General features: G+C 42.3%; 1 protein-coding gene and 1 pseudogene across 1 annotated transcript in view; both read right to left on the bottom strand.

Annotated features, from left to right (window-relative positions):
* The window catches only part of LOC126416917 (odorant receptor Or1-like), a 36,797-nt gene that overhangs the window by 4,967 nt on the left and 12,196 nt on the right, over positions 1-19,634 (bottom strand). The gene's annotated exons all lie outside the window — the stretch shown is intronic.
* Positions 5,437-5,534, bottom strand: LOC126417684 (U6 spliceosomal RNA; annotated as a pseudogene).

Below are 19,634 nucleotides of genomic sequence, written 5' to 3'. Positions count from 1 at the left end.
TGTATAGTTTATTTTATTTCTTACTTTCAAACAAATCATTTCACGAAACATTTGACCTGCTTAGAAAAAAGCACTCATTCCTGTCATCATGTTCATTAAATTGGGACCGGCAGCCTCTCTCACCATCCAGTACTGATGCTGGATCCCAGTCTGATGGCTTGGCTGATGCCGGAAATGATTACCTGAAAATGAGGCGACAACACAGAAGCTAGAACCGAGCACAAAAGATAAATTAAATTAAAACAGTGTAGTGTCGGACGTTTGTTTCCAAAACACAAATGTTTTTATAACTGTTGGTATCAAGCGATGTTTTCCAAATAATGTATATCTACTCTTAAGGCTACACCCTGATTTTTCAGTAAGCTCCACGTAGGTTCGGGTGCGTGGCTTCTTCTAGAAGATTCGATAGGCCTAAGGGAGTCATAACAACCGCGAATGAGTTTCATATTACGTTGCTCACAACGTAAGAGATCAAGGGAGTGGCTTGGTCTTCATTCTCGAATCTCTGTCTCTCTATCTCTGTATTATACTTCATCTAAGCTTGATTTAACTTTTTTACGTTGTTTATCGCATTTCCAACTGTATTCACGGTAATAAATACATGCTAAGCTTTTAAAAGACTCGGAAGAGTGTACAAGAAAAAATACAACAATATAAATGTTACCTAGCGAATTCAGTGATTGACGAAATAAGGACGCGCAGAGCATCAGCTGTAAACATGATCCAAACTTGCTAACAGTGTTTGCTAGATATACTGTTTTATTTGCGAGTTTATTTTTGTTTCCGGTAGTGTGTTTCGAATTGGATGTCATATGATTAGCAAACCCGTCAGGAACATTTCAGCATTTCTAAAACTGCCAAAATCGGCTGTCGATTTTGGTGTTGTGAAGTGGAAACGTGAAGTAATAACGACAGATAAACCAAAATCACGCTGCCCTAATGTACTGACGTGTAGGGGCCGTCGAGGTGGTTATAAAAACTACATGAAACTATAATGACAAAGAAACATCACTGCATCTGTACGGTTATTTTTTTTTAAAGCATGACCGATTTCGTAACGTTAGTTACATCATCAGGTGAAGTCAGTGACGACATGATATTGGCGTACAATTGATATTAAACTTTTCTCCCCAATTCCTAGTCTTCCACTCAATTTAAAAAATCATGTCGTAGGGAATGAAATTCTAGGAATCGTGGGGAAAGTTTAATATCAATTGTACGCCCATATGATATTGTGACTTCGCCTGATGATGTAACTAACGTTACTAAATCGATGGTGCTTTTCAAATAAAGTAATCATACAGCTCCAAGGGTGTTTTTCAATGAACATGAAGCTTTTACGCTGTGAATGTCCGTCAAATAAACATTAGTGCTCATGAAATCAGAAGGAAAATCAGTTGTGAGTTCAAAGCGCTGCCAGGCAGTCCATCTAACTCAGTAACGGTGCATAAGGAATTAAAAAGGATGGGTAAAAATGGTCGAGCATCTCATTATAGCCTACACATTTTATAGTCAGTGCTAAGCGACGCTTAAGATGGCGTAAGGAGTGATTCCATTGGGCAGAGAATGACTAAAAATGATTGATTTAGAGTGATGAGAAAATGCTAAATGCGGAAGGATATATAGACAGTTTACAGAATGCAGTAGAGGAACGGTTCTGAGACGATGGCTGTTTGTATCAGCATAACAACGCACCCTGCCATAAAACAGTATCTGTGAGACTATGATTTTGGACAGTTACGTTCCTGAAATAGACTGGCCTGCCTTGAGTCTTGACCCTAACTTCATTAAACTGCTTTTGGATGAGTTAGGGCGTCGATTTTGCTCCAGACTGCAGAGTCCAGGATTTCTTCCTTCTCTGGACCGAATGTGAACAGATTGAAATTTTGCACTGACTGTTCTCGGCTTTCGTAAATAGGTTCATTACTAGCAAATATTTCCTCAATACGTGTCTCTCTACTTTTGAGCAGTGTTATCTTCTGCAATAACATGAAAAATGCTTATCAACGACAATGTATACGTTAGCAAAATGAATCTTTATCCTGCAGCGGCATGTCCGCTGATTTGAAACATCTTGTGAGATTAAAACTGTGGGCCGAACCGGGAGCCGAGCCTGGGATTGTATATTTATTTGAAACTGTAAATTCTTAATTTTGTGAAAGACTTGACACAGTTGAATATAAATTTTTTTTTTTTTGAGTCATCTGTCTCCTGACTGGTTTGATGTGGCCATCCACAAATTCATCTCTTGTGGCAATCTCTTCATCTGAGAGCAGCACTTGCATCCTACGTCCTGAGTTGTCTGCAGGATGTACTCCAGTTTCTGTCTAGGATGAGTTCTCCATATGTTCCTTTCATCGCCAGTTCTGCAGAGAACTTCCTCATTTCTTATCAGTTCACAAATTTTGAAAATTCCTCAGTAGCACCACATCTATATTCTTTGGTTCTCTTCTTCTACGGTTTTGCACAGTACCTGATTCACTACCAAGCATGCTGTGCTATAAATGTTCATTATCAGAAATTTCTTTCTCGTATGAAGATATATGTTTGATATTAGGAGACTTCCTCTAACCAGGAACGCTCTCTTTGCCTGTGACAGCCTACTTTTTATGTTCTCCTTACTTCGATCCTCATGTAATATTTTGCTTCCAAGGTAGCAGAATCCCTTAACATCGTCTACTTCCCGGTATTCGATTTTGATGTTAAGTTTATCGAAGATTTCATTTCTGCTTCTCTTCATTACATTTTTTTTATAATCTTAATCCATAGTCTGTACTCAGTAGGCTGTTGATTCCATTCAACACATCTTGTAATTCATCTTTAAATTCACTGAGGGTAGCAACGTCACTAAAGAATCTTATCATTGATAGCCTTTCACTCTGAATTTTAATTTATTTCTCTAACTTTTATTTTAATTCCATTATTACTTCTTCGATAAACAGGTTGAACAGGATGGTTCCTTTGAAAAGGGCACAGCCGATTTCCTTCCCTAATCCGATGAGACCGATGACCTCGCAGTTTGGTCTCCTCCCCCAACACAACACAACCCAACAGATTGAACAATGGGACTGAAAGACTACATTTCCTACACCCTTTTTGATTCGAGCATTTCGGCTTTGGTATTCCATCCTTATTGTTCCCTCTTGCTTTTTACACATATTGCACATTACTCGTCTTTCTCTATAGCTACCACTTATTTTTTCTGAGAATTCGAACATGTTGCTCCATTTTAAATCTTTCTCCAGGTAGACAAATCTTATGAATATGTCTCGATTTTTCTTCAGTCTTGCTTCCATTATGAAGTGCCAGGTCAGGATTACACTCCTGGTGCTTTTATGTTACTTAAAGCCAAACTGATCGTCACCTAAGAGCCGCTGAATTTTCTTCTCCAAGCTTCTGTTATTATTCTTGTCAGAAAATATCCACTTCCCTCGATGATTTTAGAAATTCCAAAGGGATGTTATCTACCCACTTTCCCTAATCGCAAGCGCTACAACGCTCCGTTAAATTCTATTTCTGATGCTGTATTTTCTGTGTCCTCCATATCGATTCCCACTTCTTCTTCTATCAAGTCGTCAGTCAGTTCCTCCTCCTCACACAGACCTTCCACCTATCCGCGCTCTTCTCTCTCTGTAACAGTGGGATTCCCGTTGCTCTCTTAATGTTGACGCCCTTGCTTATTTTAATTTCCCCTAAGGTTGATTCTTCTTTTCTAAATAGTGAAACAGCTCTTCTGATAGCTATTTCGTTATCCGTTTCTTCAAATTATTCCTGCAGCCATTTCGCTTCAGCTTCCCTGCACTTCCTATTTATTTCACTTTTAAATGAATTATATTACTGTATTCCTGTTATTCTCTGATTATTTCTATATTTCCTTCTTTCATCGACCAATTAAAGTACATCTTCTGTTACCCGAGATTACTTAACAGTTACCTTGTTTACCCAACTTCTGTGGTTGACCTGGTTAGAGATGTCCATCTCTTCAACAGAGCTGCCTCCTGCAGTATCACTGATGCAGTAGTTGCAGCCTTATAAGATTTCAAAGGCATCTTATCATTTCTCAGTACTTCCAAATACGACTTCTTTCCACGCTGATTAATCAGCGTGGTCTTCTTAAACTTCAATCTACTTTTCATCGTCGCTAAATTGTCACCGGAATCGGTCTCTGCTCCTGGGTACGCTGTACAATCAAATATCTAATTTGAAATTGTATGACTGACTACTATGTAATCCAGCTAGAATCTCCTCGTGTCTCTGGGAGTCTTCTTATTGAATCTCCTGCTCTTTGATTTTCAAACATTGTGTTCTCTATTACTAGCTGAAATTTATTATGCATGTCAATTATTCTTTCTCCTCTCGTATTTCTACTAACAAGCCCATATTTTTCCGTAACTCTGCCTTCTGTTCCTCCCCATAACATCTCATTACAGTACTCCATCATTAATAGATTATCATTTCCCTTTACATATTGCAAATTCGTTTAGTCATGATACACTACATCGCTTCTTCTTCTGCTTGTATGCCTGAGATATTGTTGTCGGTGTTGGTGAACTGTCGATTCTGATGAGAACAACCCTCTCAATGAACTGTTCACAGTAACACACTCTCTGTTCCCCCCTTCCTATTCATGACGAATCCTACTCGCGTTAATTTATTTTCTGTAGCTGTTGGTATTACCCTATCTTTGTGTGACCAGAAATCCTTCTCTTCCTTCTATTTCATTTCACCAGCCTCCACTACATTTAGACTGAGACGCGCGGAGCGGCCGCGCGGTTTGAGGCGCCATGTCACGGACTGCGCGGCCCCTCCAGCCGGAGGTTCGAGTCTTCCCTCGGGCCTTGGAGTGTGTGTGTTGTTCTCAGCATGATTTAGTTTAAGTTAGTTTAAGTAGAATGTAAGTCTAGGGACCGATGCCCTAAGCAGTTTGGTCCCTTAGGAATTCACACACATTTGAACATTTAGGCTGAGCCTCCGCTTTTCCTAGCACATTGAGGCTGGTATTCAAAGATCCGTTTTGTAGATTATTACCCTTTACCTCTTCCTTGGCTGTACCCTCTCGGAGCTCAGAATGGGGACCTAATTAGGAAACGTTTGCCAATAGAAAGACAATCATGACACTGTTTCAGTTGCAGGCCACACGTATCCTGTGAATATACATTACGCGTCTTTAATGCAGTGGTTTCCATAGCCTTCTGCATTCTCATGCCGTTGGTCGTTGTAGATTATTAAACCTCTTATGGGTAGTTTCGCACCCCAAGCGCAAGAGAGTCCCTGAATCTATGTACGCACCTCCGCCACCTTTGAAAAGGCTGTTAACAGAGCGATAGTGACTCCTTGTAGTGGTACTCTTCGGCCGTCATTGATGATAGCATTTATTCCAAATTTAAGCACTGGCTGGAATAGAATCTGGGATCCAGGACTTTTTGATTACTAGCCAAAGACGCCATTCCTTCTTTTGAGTGTCATCCTTGCGCAGCGGACATGCTAACTTCTCTACAGTGTTCCAATTTTAGTTAACTTGCCATCGAAATCACTGCTACCTCTAGACCACGTTATTTTTGTTATGAGAACTTAGTACTGCAGCGAAACATCGACGTCTTTCTTCAAGTTATGCAATATCCTTTGACTATAAGGCCCTTAATTTCATCATCTTCTTCATCGTTCTGTAAGTTCCACGACGATTTTAGCAATTTCTCCGCAAGTTGTACTCCAGGCTTCTTCTAAGCAGCATATAGATGTTGGCGGGCCGTAAAGGTAACTTCATGGAAGAGCAGTTTTCCATAACGACCTTCAAAGGTCTTATTGACACCTCAATCCACAGATTACATAAGTCTTGTAACGCGGGGCAGGAAAAACTCGCTTTTACTCCTATTTCTTAAATGAGCTTTCACAGGGTGAAATTGAGCGTTGAGCAACAATAGAAGAGACTTGAGATGCGATCTTTATCGTTTCACAATGCTTTAATGGGTGCTCCTTTCAATAGTACAATATAGCTGATCAAATGTCGAAGTTATTTACATAACCAAAGAGACCTGCTTCTTCACCTACTGATGGGCTGTAGCTGCCGTACCTCATAAAGCGTTTGCCATCTATTTAAGAAGCCTTCACTTTTTTTTCCAAAACTGTACTTTCCAGGCAGTAAATTCGCCTTATTCATAACTTCACAACATGAGGAAACACTCTGACATTCATCAAACATTGTGAACTTGTGGCCACGTCCTTCACATAACGAACATCAAATAATTAAACTTCCGTTCCGTCTTCAACATTAGTATGAGATGTGACTCCACTTACCCCACGTCCCCATGCTCCCCCCTCCTCCCCCTCCGTGGCAACGAATGCAGACTTCGTTATGTTGTGTCATAGAAGCAAACTGCGTACTAATGTCATCTTTAGTCACTTCTTGCCGTGGCTGAAACATGAGCTGTGTCACTTTGTGAAAACTGCTGGCTGGAGGCTGATGTGGCGTAAAATAGGCGTTATAAGGTATTTGTCTAATGTGGTAAATGATTCTCCTTGTGATGTTCTTGTGTTGTAGCTATGAAAATTCTATAGCTCACTCACCGATGTCTCAATTTACGATGCAGAATGGAAGCACTAACAATGGAACATAGTATGTTGATCGTAAACACTTTTTACGCAAATTCTGGACGCACCGTTGTCGTGGGACGCGCATTCAACAGCACATTTGGTCCAAGAACAGCACCATCACGAATTATCATTTCTCGGCCAGATTACAGTCTGTGGAATGTGTTCGTGGCATTACTTGCATCATCTTGTCATTCTGCAAGGCGCAATGGATCAACACAAGTATGCACCTATCCTTGTGGACCATGCCCACCCCTGCATGCAATTTGTTTTTTCCTCTGCAAGATGACTTCCACCAGCAGGACAACGCAACGTGTCACACAGCTCGCAATGTAGGTGCGTGGTTCAAAGAGCACCAGGATGAGTTTATCGTATTTCCCTGTTCACCAAACGCCCTAGATTTAAGCCCAGTCGAGAATCAGTGGAACCACGTCCATCGGGCTGTTACCGCCATGGATCCTCAACGGAGAGACGCAGTGTAGCTGGCCTCGGCGTTGGGGTTCGGCATTAGAGATTGGCAAACTCGTTCATCCTTGGGAACTAATTCACTGGTGATCGCTCTTTTTTGGGAACCGTTCATTTCTACTTGTTCACCGTTCCTTTGTGCTTGGTATATGGTTCTTATCAAAAATTGAAAATTTGTAGCATAGGTGACTGAAGATGAGGAAGGCGCCCAGAGCGGGCACTTGCCTCCCCACTGGAGTACAGCGTTTTTATTCATAACAGAATACTCACACACCTGTAATTTTCTTTATTCTGCAAAACCTCTCATTTAGCCGACTATAGCGTTATGCGGCTGACTGCAGTGAAATATTAAGGTGGCGCGCGAATAACCGGCCCCGAGTACAGACTACTCGCCAGTTACGCACGATTTGTTGACCGGTACGAGCAGAATAGATAAACATGTAATAATTAGGCAGCGAAGATATAACAAATAAGCTAATGCAAACAACAACTTCGAAACAATAGATGACGATTAGTGGGTGACAATGAGCAGTCTAGTACTCGGGGCCGATTTTCGTGCGCCATCCTGTACCACCGAAATAATATTGTAGAAGTTATCATATTCTCTTTACAAAATGTGACACCAGACACTCGATTATGGAGCGCGGGCTTCATTCGGTTGTAAGTCGGTCTGCCTTCCATAACAATGAACATGCTCTCTTACCTTGGATCAAAAAAAGACGGAAAATGGCCACTCGTGTGTGCCATGCCGACTTCCCTTGCATGTGTGATAACAAAAAGTCTTGCCTTTTTACAAGTATTTTTTCTGCTGTTTATCGAAATAGTGAAGTAAGCTGATGCCGTTTCATTACCTGAAAAGATGTATTTATTACATACCACGTAATGATTTTTATGTAATTATAAAATACATTTTAATTACCGGTCGTGGACGCGAAATAGAATACGAAAAGAACCAGAAGTTCAGACTTCAAGAAAGGTTTGAAACACATCTAGAATTGGCGTGCGCAGCGAACGAAACGAACAATAACTCGATACTCAACTAACTATGAGTAGCCGGCAGTGGAACTGCCACGAGTGGCCACGCCAAGAAAGACGAGTCGGGCCGACCGAGACCGAGACAGACGGGAACGGGACCGAGGCTGGAACGAGACTGGCCGACGTGCCGTTGCGGGAACGAGACCGACCGTTTCCCTTTCCCGGAACCATAAGGAGAAAGCAGCGACCGAAGTGAACTATGAAAGACTGTTCCTTAGGATTCGTTCCTCGCTCGTTCCGTTCAACTTGATGAACCGTTCCTTTGGACCCGTTAGTTCGCGAACGACTCATTACTATTCGGCATGCCTTCACAGGGCTGTCGGTACCTTCCAGTACATCAGTGACTCTCTTCTTGCACGTGCCGCAGCGGTCCCCGCTGCTAAAGGCGACTATTCAGATTTTTGACAGGTGGTCACGTTAATGTCACTGAAGAATGTACGACCGACATATGGCGACAAGCTACGAGTGCACGACCTTTTTATGCTTCAAACTTTAGTTGAAAAGTTCCAGTGATATTAGGCGGGTCCAATAGCTAGCATGAAGTCAAACCACTCATCATATGTAGGAAAGGCTTTTTCATTACTGATAATGCTGAGAATAGGCTCGCAGACATGAAATTTTAGTCAGCCTACCCCAGAAGCATTCAAAAGTTGTAGATTCAGTTTGGTAGCATTAGGTTAAGGTGTTCATGGTATAACAGCTTCTATTTCTGTCACTATATTTTTTCCGTATCACTTAACGTTACAGGCAGTGCTTTCGCCTTAGTTGCGGTTATAATGAAGTTCCTTAAGACGTAAAAGCTTCTGTCCATAAATCAGCACGATTTTAGAAAGCATTGTTCGGGCGAAACTCATCTTGCCCTTTGTTTACGCGATATCCTGCCAACTCTGATTGAAGGACAATATACAGACTCCATATTTCGCCTGAATGTTGAATGAAAACATTCAGAAGTGCATGCATTGTGTCGTACAGATGCCGGTTGTTAGTTTGGGGGATGGAGTTCCATGCCTGTAACAGAAAAATGGTTCAAATGGCTCTAGGTACAATGGGACTTAACATCTGAGGCCATCAGTCCCCTAGAACTTAGAACTACTTAAACCTAACTAACCTAAGGACACCACACACATCCATGCCCGAGGCAGGATTCGAACCTGCGACCGTAGCAGTCGCGCGGTTCCAGACTGAAGCGCCTAGAGCTGCTCGCCCACCGCGGCCGGCATGCCTGTAGCACTTGATGAGTCAATACAGGGGCAGTTAATACTGTTTGTATATGACGCTGGAGTCATCGTCTCAAGATGTCCCATATGTGATCCATTCAAGACAGATCTGTTTATCGAGCAGACCAAGGCAACATGTCGACACTCGGTAGAGCATGTTCGGTTACAACAGTGGTATGTGGGTTAGAGTTATCCCGTTGGAAAAAAAAAAAACCTGGAAATCTGTTTATGTATAGCAGCACAACAGATCGGGTCACCAGATTGATGCACAAATTTTCTGTCAGGGTGCGTGGGATAACCATGAGCTTCTGCTGTCATACGAAATCGTACTCCAGACCATCACTCCAGGTGTATGTCCAGTGTGTCTAGCACTCAGAAAGGTTGGTTGCCTCAACTGGCCTCTTTCTAATCAACACACAGTCATAACTGGCACCAAGGCAGAACCGGTTTTCAACAGAAAACAAAACTGACCTCCGCCCTGCCTTCCAATGAGCTTTCGCTTGACACAACTGATGTAAATTGCGGTGACTTGGGGTCAGCGGAATGAACGCAACAGGGTGTCTGGCTTGGAGCTGTCCTTGAAGTAACGGATTTGTAACATTTCGTTCTGTCACTGTGGTGCCAACTGCTGCTCGAACTGCAGTACGATGCATCAGAGCCATACGCCGATTATGATGGGCTTCCCTCCCGGTAGTGCCATGTTGCCGTCTTCCTGCCACCGTACATTCTCGTGACCACCGCTACCAACAATCATGTACACTGGCTACATTCCTGCCAAGTCTTTCTGCAGTGTTGCAGAAGGAACAACCAGCTTCTCGTAGGCCTATTACACGACCTCGTTTAAACTTAGTGATTTGTTGATAATAGTGTTTTTGTTGCCTTAAACCAAATAACTGATGATGCTCGAAGTAGAAAGAATATAAAGTGTAGACTGGCTCTGGCATGAAAGCATTTCTGAAGAAGAGAAACCTGTTAACATCGAGTATAGATTTAAGTGTCAGGAGGTCTTTCCTGAAAGTATTTGTATGGAGTGTAGCCATGTATTAAAGTGAAATATGGACGATAAACAGTTTAGACAAGAAGAGAACAGAAGCTTTTGAAATGTAGTGCTACAGAAGATTGCTGAAGATTAGATGAGTAGATCACGTAACTAATGAGGAGGTACTGAACACAACTGGGGAGAACAGGAATTTGTGGCACAACTTGACTATATGAAGGAATCTGTTGATGGGACACCTTCTGAGGCATCAAGGGATCATCAATTCAGTACTGGAGGGAAGCATGGAAGGTAAAAATTGTAGAGGGAGACCAAGACATGAATACACTTAGCAGATTCAGAAGGTTGTAGGTTGCAGTAGATGAAAAGGCTTGCACATGATAGAATAGTGTGTAGAGCTGCATCAAACCAGTCTTTGAGATAAAGATCACAACAACAACAATTTGGTATTAAAGGCATTCTTGACTAACATCCAATTCTTGCTAACGTCCAATCCCAAGGGTAACTAACGCTCACGACCATTACAGCGTATACTTAAAGCAAAACCTGATTTGCATCCTTATAGTGGCGCTACTAGCACCACTGTTATACGACTGGCGCAAAATCTGAATAGACATCATCTTTCAGACGTAGAACCTACCAACTTTCGTTTACGTCCCACAACACTTTTCTTGGTGTTGCGATTTTTTTCCCCCGTCAGTGTATTTACGAGTGGAATAGGAAGGGTGATGATTAGTAGTGGCAGGAGGTACTCTCCGCCATGCACCGTACGGTGGCTTGCTGAGTATGTACTGGTAATGACGAGAAACTGTGTTCAGATGCTAATGAATATTCTGTGTCAGCTCCTGTTATAGTTGACTGGAGAAGAAACAGAAAACAATTGTTCTCGTCCGTGTTCAGAACAGGGCCTGTGATGCAGCTGACTTCCGCAATAGAGATCAGATTGTTGAACCTGTGTAGATGTAGATGTAAATGTACATGACAGATCCCAATATCTCTACTACCTCTGTTGTTAGAACAAGGTCAACAATCTCATCTCTGTTCCGGAAGTCGGCTACATCATAGGCCCCACTCTGAACACGGACGTGAATAGTTGTTTTCTGTTTCTTCTCCAGTCAACTATAATTGGAGCTGATATAGAATATTCACTAGCGACTGAACACAGTTTCTCGTCGTTATCGGTACAAGGAAATGGGACAAACGGATATTTTCCGATCCAGTTACTCCAGCAACAGTCGTTCTTCGGTAGTGCCTTTTTAACTATTATTACTAACAGACAGCTATTTGCGAGGACTGGTTGATAGAGAACAGACTGGGCAGACATCAAATTTGTTTATTTCATTTAATAAATCTGAAGGGAGTATGTCGTATTTGGTGTCTTACTTTAAGTTTATTATGTTCCTCACATACGCCGAAAAGAGGTTATCGTTGTTTCTAAAATTCGAAATTATATTTCTGCTGATGTAAACCAAATGCGGTAGGTGCAGCGCTATACTTAATCACAGAAGAAATCTGAATGACATGATAGTAGATTTGTTTACTCTTGAACAAGACACTGCATCTGGGAAAAGCTATAAATGCAGTAGAAAAGTATTTAACTACACTATTTCGTCAGCTGATCCCTACGAAATGTATACCGTGAAGAGATTCATGCGAAAATCTCGTTTTTGAAGGCCACCATTTTTTTCTTTCCGCCTTAAAAGAAGGTTTAATAATAATGCTAGTGACTGAATCGTTAGTGTAACAGACTGACGTATGAAAATTCACGAATTCTATCCAAACTGTGGCCTTTTCTACGCCAAATTGTGTGGCTCATCATATCGAAGTAGGATGTAGAACCCCGAAGTATCTGTTTAGCTTACTCGCAGAAAACATTATTCCTCACATTTCGGAGCTGAAAATTGAGACCGAACGTTTTTGTGCGGGTAATAGAGATGCGTGAATGATCTACTAGAGGAATGCGAACAGCTGTCAACCCTCTACCGTGGACGAAACATATCAACATTATCAAAAATTTTAATTACATGACGCTTGTATAAATATCCACTCTTTGCAGTAAGGTAGACTCCTCTCTTGTCAGACAATATTCTTATATCACGAAAACGAACAGTAAAAGTACCATTCAGAGTTTACAGTCATTGTATAGAAGTTTTGGAAAGACCTGGATATATTATGTGCCAGTGCATTTTAACGTTTAATTAAATTTGGGGCTAGCAAAAAATGTGAACACAAAATATCTTCTATCTAAGATAATTATGGAGACTCAAAATATGAGACTGTATTCTTCCACTTCAATCATTGGCAAGCTACCAGTACTCCTAAATTGAACTGAGAGCCCACAGAAATGTTGAAAAACAGGCAACGTTTCTAGCATAAGAGGAATTTGAAGATGTTATCTGGGACAGAAAAATTAATTAGCAAGCACCTGGCCCTGAGTTTCTTCGTATGTCAGGTAAAGGTTGGGATACTGTAATGTCTCTTGCAGCGGTCTCTCCGCGATATTTTCAGAAATTTTATAAATTATATAACTCAGTACATATCTCGAAATATCTCTTCCTATCGTACCGATTCCTAAAGTTTAATATACGATGATTATCAATGCAAAGTAGTTTCAAGCACTATTATTCCTTGGAGCGTCCATTTACTCCATGGAATAGCTTCTCTGCTATCTATGTTTTCTCTTATGAAAAGAATGAGAGATCTTGCCGATTAGCCGTGAAAGAACGAGGATGTATATGTATGTATTGTTGAGCTAGTCGCCATCTTGATGAGATTCTGTATGAGAAGGAATTTAATACATGAACTAATATAAAGTAAGTGTGTTCGCGTATTATTTAACTGATTATTATTGACAGTGTCTGCTTACTAAGCTGTGTTGCACGGGATCAGTGGGGAACGTCTGATTTACACTGGACGAACCTGCCGTTTTGTATGCTCAAGATATCCAGTTACTTCAAATAAATAGGCTAACACGGTCTTACCAGCAGATCTCCGGTCTTCCCCATGTGATCACCGAAAGTTAATAATTATTACAAATGTTTTTAGGAGATCGACGGACAATTTTCGTCGCACCGAGACTTCGAAATTGCTTCACTGCCTTATGGAATTTAAGTTAAGCTCAATTTAATCAGGATAGAACAGTATTGAACCGTGTGAATGTGATAAGCTGCTTTGTGAATAAAAATTCCCTTAACATACGTATGTTTTTACTATCCTGATCAGTGAAGCTAAATCAGGCCGGTGTGAGAGAGGTTTTTAAATTTTTGAATACCACTCGTTATAAATTGATACGCAGTAAGAATCCCGAGAACATTCTATGCGATACATTGAATGTGTCCGCAATTGTTAACATGGACAACCATTAGCTGCAGAACGGAATGACGGCAATGAAAATTTTGTGCCGGGCCGGAAATCGAACCCGGATTTCCCGCTTATTACGAGCGCTCGCCTTACCATTTTTCAGTGTTGACATTCCATTCTTCAGCTGATGGTTGTCCATATTCGCAACTGCGAATACATTTAATGTATTACGTAACGGCTGTAGTCACCGCAGTGCCTGTTCCTTTGAATATGCATGCCCGTCCAAAGGAACTTTGCATTGCAATGTAGAATATAAACATACACCGATACACCTCATTATATGCAAAGATCTAATTGAGAGAAGTTTCATTTAAACACACTTTTTCTCAGTGATTGATAAGTTTTCTAAAACGTGTTTGTCACTATTTTATGAACCCCTCGTAACTGTTCATATAGATGAAAGCAGTTCAACAATAACACTTATGTGCCAAATGAAATTGGAGGTGAAAGAGTCAAATGGCACACACTGTATACAAAATAAAATGTTAACAAGACGGAAGAGAAATCCAGGCATCAGCTGAAGTCGGGCATTGAATGGCTCTGAGCACGTTCAAATGGCTCTGAGCACTATGGGACTTAACTACTGAGGTCATCGGTCCCCTAGAACTTAGAACTACTTAAACCTAACTAACCTAAGGACATCACACACATCCATGCCCGAGGCAGGATTCGAACCTGCGACCATAGCGGTCACGCGGTTCCAAACTGACGCGCTTAGAGCCGCACGGCCACACCGGCCGTCGGGGATTGAAATAAATCCAGTGGCGACAAGTAAAAACGTGTATCGAACCGGGACTCGAACTCGAATGTCCAACTAATCATCACCTTAGCCACATCGTGTTCCGGTCCAGCACAAATTTTCTCTTGTCGCCATTGGATTTATTTCAATGAGCGACTTCAGCTGATGTCTGGATTTCTCTTTTGTCAAATACATATGCGGCTGTGGAATCACGTGGTGTATGTTCTTTCGGACGTGTCTTTCAGACATATACAGGATGCTCCGTTGATCGTGATCGGCCAAATATCTCACGAAATAATCGTCAAACAAAAAAACTACAAAGAACGAAACTTGTCTAGCTTGAAGGGGGAAACCAGATGGCGCTATGGTTGGCCCGCTAGATGGCGCTGCCATAGATCAAACGCATATCAACTGCGTTTTTTAAAATAGCAACCCCCATTTTTAATTACATATTCGTGTAGTACGTAAAGCAATATGAACGTTTTAGTTGGACCACTTTTTTCGCTTTGTGATAGATGGCGCTGTAATAGTCACAAACATATGGGTCACAATTGTAGACGAACAGTTGGGAACACGTAGGTACGTTAGAACATTTTATTTCGGTTGTCCCAATGTGATACATGTACCTTTGTGAACTTATCATTTCTGAGAACGCGCATGCTGTTACAGCGTAATTACCTGTAAATACCACATTAATGAAATAAATGCTCAAAATGATGTCCGTCAACCTCAATGTATTTGGCAATACGTGTAACGACATTACTCTCAACAGCGAGTAGTTCGCCTTCCGTAATGTTCGCACATGCATTGACAATGCGCTGACGCATGTTGTCAGGCGTTGTCGGTGGATCACGATAGCAAATATCTATCAACATTCCCCACAGAAAGAAATCCGGGGACGTCAGATCCGGTGAACGTGCGGGCCAATCCACCTGTCATGAAATATGCTGTTCAATACCGATTCAACCGCACGCGAGCTATGTGCCGGACATCCATCATGTTGGAAGTACATCGCCATTCTGTCATGCAGTGAAACATCTTGTAGTAACATCGGTAGAACATTACGTGGGAAATCAGCATACACTGCTCCATTTAGATTGCCATCGATAAAATGGGGGCCAATTATCCTTCCTCCCATAATGCAACACCGTACATTAACCCTTCAAGGTCGCTGATGTTCCACATGTCGCAGCCATCGTGGATTTTCCGTTGCCCAATAGTGCAGATTATACGGGTTTACGTTACCGCTGTTGGTGAATGACGCTTCGTCGCTAAATAGAGCGCGTGCAAAAAATCTGTCATCATCCCGTAATTTCTCTTGTGCCCAGTGGCAGAACTGTACACGACGTCCAAAGTCGTGCCATGCAATTCCTGGTGCATAGAAATATGGTACGGGTGCAATAGATGTTGATGTAGCATTCTCAACAACGACGTTTTTGAGATTCCCGATTCTCGCGCAATTTGTGTGCTGCTGATGTGCGGATTAGCCACGACAGCAGCTAAAGCACCTACTTGGGCATCATCATTTGTTGCAGGTCGTGGTTGACGTTTCACATGTGGCTGAACACTTCCTGTTTCCTTAAATAACGTAACTACCCGGCGAACGGTCCGGACACTTGGATGATGTCGTCCAGGATACCGAGCACCATACATAGCACACGTCCAGTGGGCATTTTGATCACAATAGCCGTACATCAACACGATATCGACCTTTTCCGCAATTGGTAAACGCTCCATTTCAACCCGGGTAATGTATCACGAAGCAAATACCGTCCGCACTGGCGGAATGTTACGTGATACGACGTACTTATACGTTTGTGACTATTACAGCGCCATTTATCACAAAGCGAAAAAAGTGGTCCAACTAAAATATTCATATTGCTTTACGTACTACACGAATATGTAATAAAAATGGGGGTCGTATTTAAAAAAACGCAGTTGATATCCGTTTGACCTATGGCAGCGCCATCTAGCGGGCCAATCATAGCGTCATCTGGTTTCCCCCTTCAAGCTAGGTGCGTTTCGTTCTTTGTAGTTTTTTCGTTTGATGCTTAATTCGTGAGATATTTGGCCCGGTCACTATCAATGGACCACTCTGTATACGCACAGACTTATTCATATGTGACATAAATGGCCGTATCTTGTGACTGCATTGACTTGGGAGCTGATGCTTATTATACCGCCACACAAAGTCACATAAATTTTAGTTTGGTATGTCTACTCATTCCTGAGAAAAAGGGGTGTTAACAGAAGAACAGCCACAGAGACAGCTTGATAACAAAAGACAAAATTTTTTTACTATAATACAGTTATAAATTAACAATTTTCGGACTTTTTTCTTTGGTTGTAGTGTGAAATCTTGCTTCTTGCCAGATTTAATGAGTCTAGGTCAAACCCTGTAGGTTTCGATGTCTGAGTTTGCGAGTATGAAAACACGTGACCTAAATTACATTATCTTTTGATTGCATTGACTTAGAAGCTTCAATTTTTACGTTGTCTAGTGACCTAGACCTCAAAATGTAGACCTCAAGATGTGACATAAATTTCAATTTGATGTGTCTGTCCGTTCCTGAGAAAAAGGGTTCTGAACAGTTGGACAGACAAACGGACAGACAAACGGACAGACATACGGACATTGTGAGCCTGTAGGAGATCCTTTTTTACCGACTAAGGTATGAATCCTCAGAATGTTAACAGTCGAGTACAGCAGCTTAGGGCAACAGTCTCATGTATCGTCTACAGCTTGCATAGTGTGAGACACATAGTGATGTGCCAGACATACCGACCACGTCCTTAGTAGTGCGTTGGTCCAAAATTGGAACACAATATAACAGCGATGCTGCGTGGTGTGAATTCTATAAGTTGTTGATAGGTTTTCAAAAGTATATTGCACCAGATGCCTACGCACAGGTCTTTCAGTTTCCATAAATTACGAGCCGGTGGTTTGTGAGCACAAAATTTGCACTCTATAAATCACTGTAGCACGATTCTTTCCTTGGGAACGGACCGCTATCCTGCTGTCAGATGCCGTAGCCGTCGAGGAATACATCAAATATGAAACGATCCAGGTGGGCCACAATAATACTCACACAGTCCATAACAGTCATGGTGCGTACGATTACTACCGCAGGACCTATGATAGCACATGTGAATACACTCCATGGCATATTATCCCCACTCGACTGCGTACTTAGTGCAGTACATGTTTCAGTACATGTTTCGAGCGGCCGGAATATCCCACCAGGGCCGACCATCGGCTTGATGTAACACGAAACGTAATTCATCCGACCAGAAGACACGTTTCCATTAATTCACTGTCCAATCTCGATGATCCCGTGCCCACTGTAGTTGTAGTTGATGATATTGTAGGGTCAACGTGAAAACTTGGAAGGGCTGTCTGTGTCAGAGCGTCGTGTCCAACAATGTGCGCTAAACGTTGTACCCCTGAATACGTATGCCTATACCAGCATTATACTATATCGTCAGATCTGCTCCAGATCGCGTACTATCCTGCTTTACAGAACGGTCAAGCCCCCAGCCTCCAAGTTCTGTGTTGAGTGGTGGACTTACAACTTTCACCAACATTCCACCACTTTCTGTAAGTACTCGTGACAGTACAGCGTGAACAGCCGGCGAGCTTCCCCATTATACCCGTTCCCAGGGGCCGGACCATAACAATTAACTACGAGGGCTATTCGGAAAGCAAGGAACGATAGGTCGAGAAATGAGAACCACAGTGAAAATTAAACTGCTCTATTTGCAACGGTTAGTTACACCTTCAGCTACTTCTCTACACAGTGGCCGCTCAGACTTGGACATCTGTCGTACGTTGTACTAACTTTTCAATTCCGCCAGTGCTTTTCGACAATTTTCTACTCTGGACTCCAGCTCGTTGTCTGTGTCAAAATATTGTCTTCATAGCCAGCTGGTCAATTGAGCAGAGATGAACCTCAGGGGTAGCCAATTACGAGCTGTATTGTGGGTGATCAAACACTTCCCATCGAAAACGCTGCAGGTGCATCTTCATTGCTTCTGCAGAGTGCGGCCGAGAATTGTCATGTAGAACGAACAGCACGACAGTTATGTTATGTGGATTGCATAGCTTCAAGTGAAATCTTTCGCCAGACCCTCATACTTGGCGGGAGACACTAATTTCTAGCCATATTTACGTCCTCACTGTGAGCTCAGAACTGGAAAGAGCGACATGATGCGATCGACAGGCGTACTAGACACAGTGCCCAACGCGTCTGTGCAAAGCTTCATACGATATTCACTGTATTTTCCATTTCGCGGCCGATCGTTCCTTACTTTCCGAATAACCCTCGTATTTGTCAAAGTCGTGTATGTCAGTGGACTTGCCACTTTGTGCCCCATATCGCCGCTGGAATGATTCTCCATTCGCCTGTGCTCCGATTATACACAGTCCAGTCACATTAACGTGATCACCTGCCAAAAGCCTGAATAACCCTCTTTCGCAGCGCGGACCGCTCTGAAACGTGCAGCAAGAAAGTCAGCGAGTTTCTGGAAGGCACCGACATGGATATTGAGCCATGCCGAATCCAGTGGCGAGGCCAGCTCCGATAAATCTCTAGGTTGAGGGTCCATGGCGCCCGAGGCATCCAGCCCAATCGAGGTGGTCTGCTATATTCTCGTTAAATGCGAGAAACCTCGTGGCTGGGGAGTGTGGTAAACTCACCCTGGTGCTCTTCGAACTACACTCGTACACTGTAAGCTGTGCGACGTTTCATTGTCCTGCTGGTAGATACCATCGTGCTGAGGAAAAACAAACTGCATGTATTGGTAGACATGGTCTCCAACGGTACACGTACGTTTGTCGTGATCCATTGAGCCTGCCAGAATGAGATCACCCAGGAAATTAGTGATGGGGAGCTCGTGAATGAGTCGTTCAGATGAACGCTTCACTCCCGTGAAGTGTGAACTAACCACTCAATTTCAATGAACTGGTACTTCAAACTCTTCACAGATAGCACACTCCTCACTTTTTTCTAGTTCACTCGCTCGCTTCCCCTCTTCCTCTCCCACTACATCGGCGGCCAACATGAAAATAAAAGGTTTGTTAATAACACTGAAAGAGGGATTTTACCTGAAATTGTAACAATGACTACAGGTGACAGTTTACGTTTTGAGGGAGGGTTATTATTTTCAACAAAAATAAAATCTACAGGAAAACTTATGAACAATTACTTAACGTAGGTATATAGACTTTGTGACG

The sequence above is a fragment of the Schistocerca serialis genome, chromosome 8 (assembly GCF_023864345.2).
Source record: "Schistocerca serialis cubense isolate TAMUIC-IGC-003099 chromosome 8, iqSchSeri2.2, whole genome shotgun sequence".
In the NCBI taxonomy this organism is placed as follows: Eukaryota; Metazoa; Arthropoda; class Insecta; order Orthoptera; family Acrididae; genus Schistocerca; species Schistocerca serialis.
This window is presented reverse-complemented; position numbering and strand designations above follow the sequence as displayed.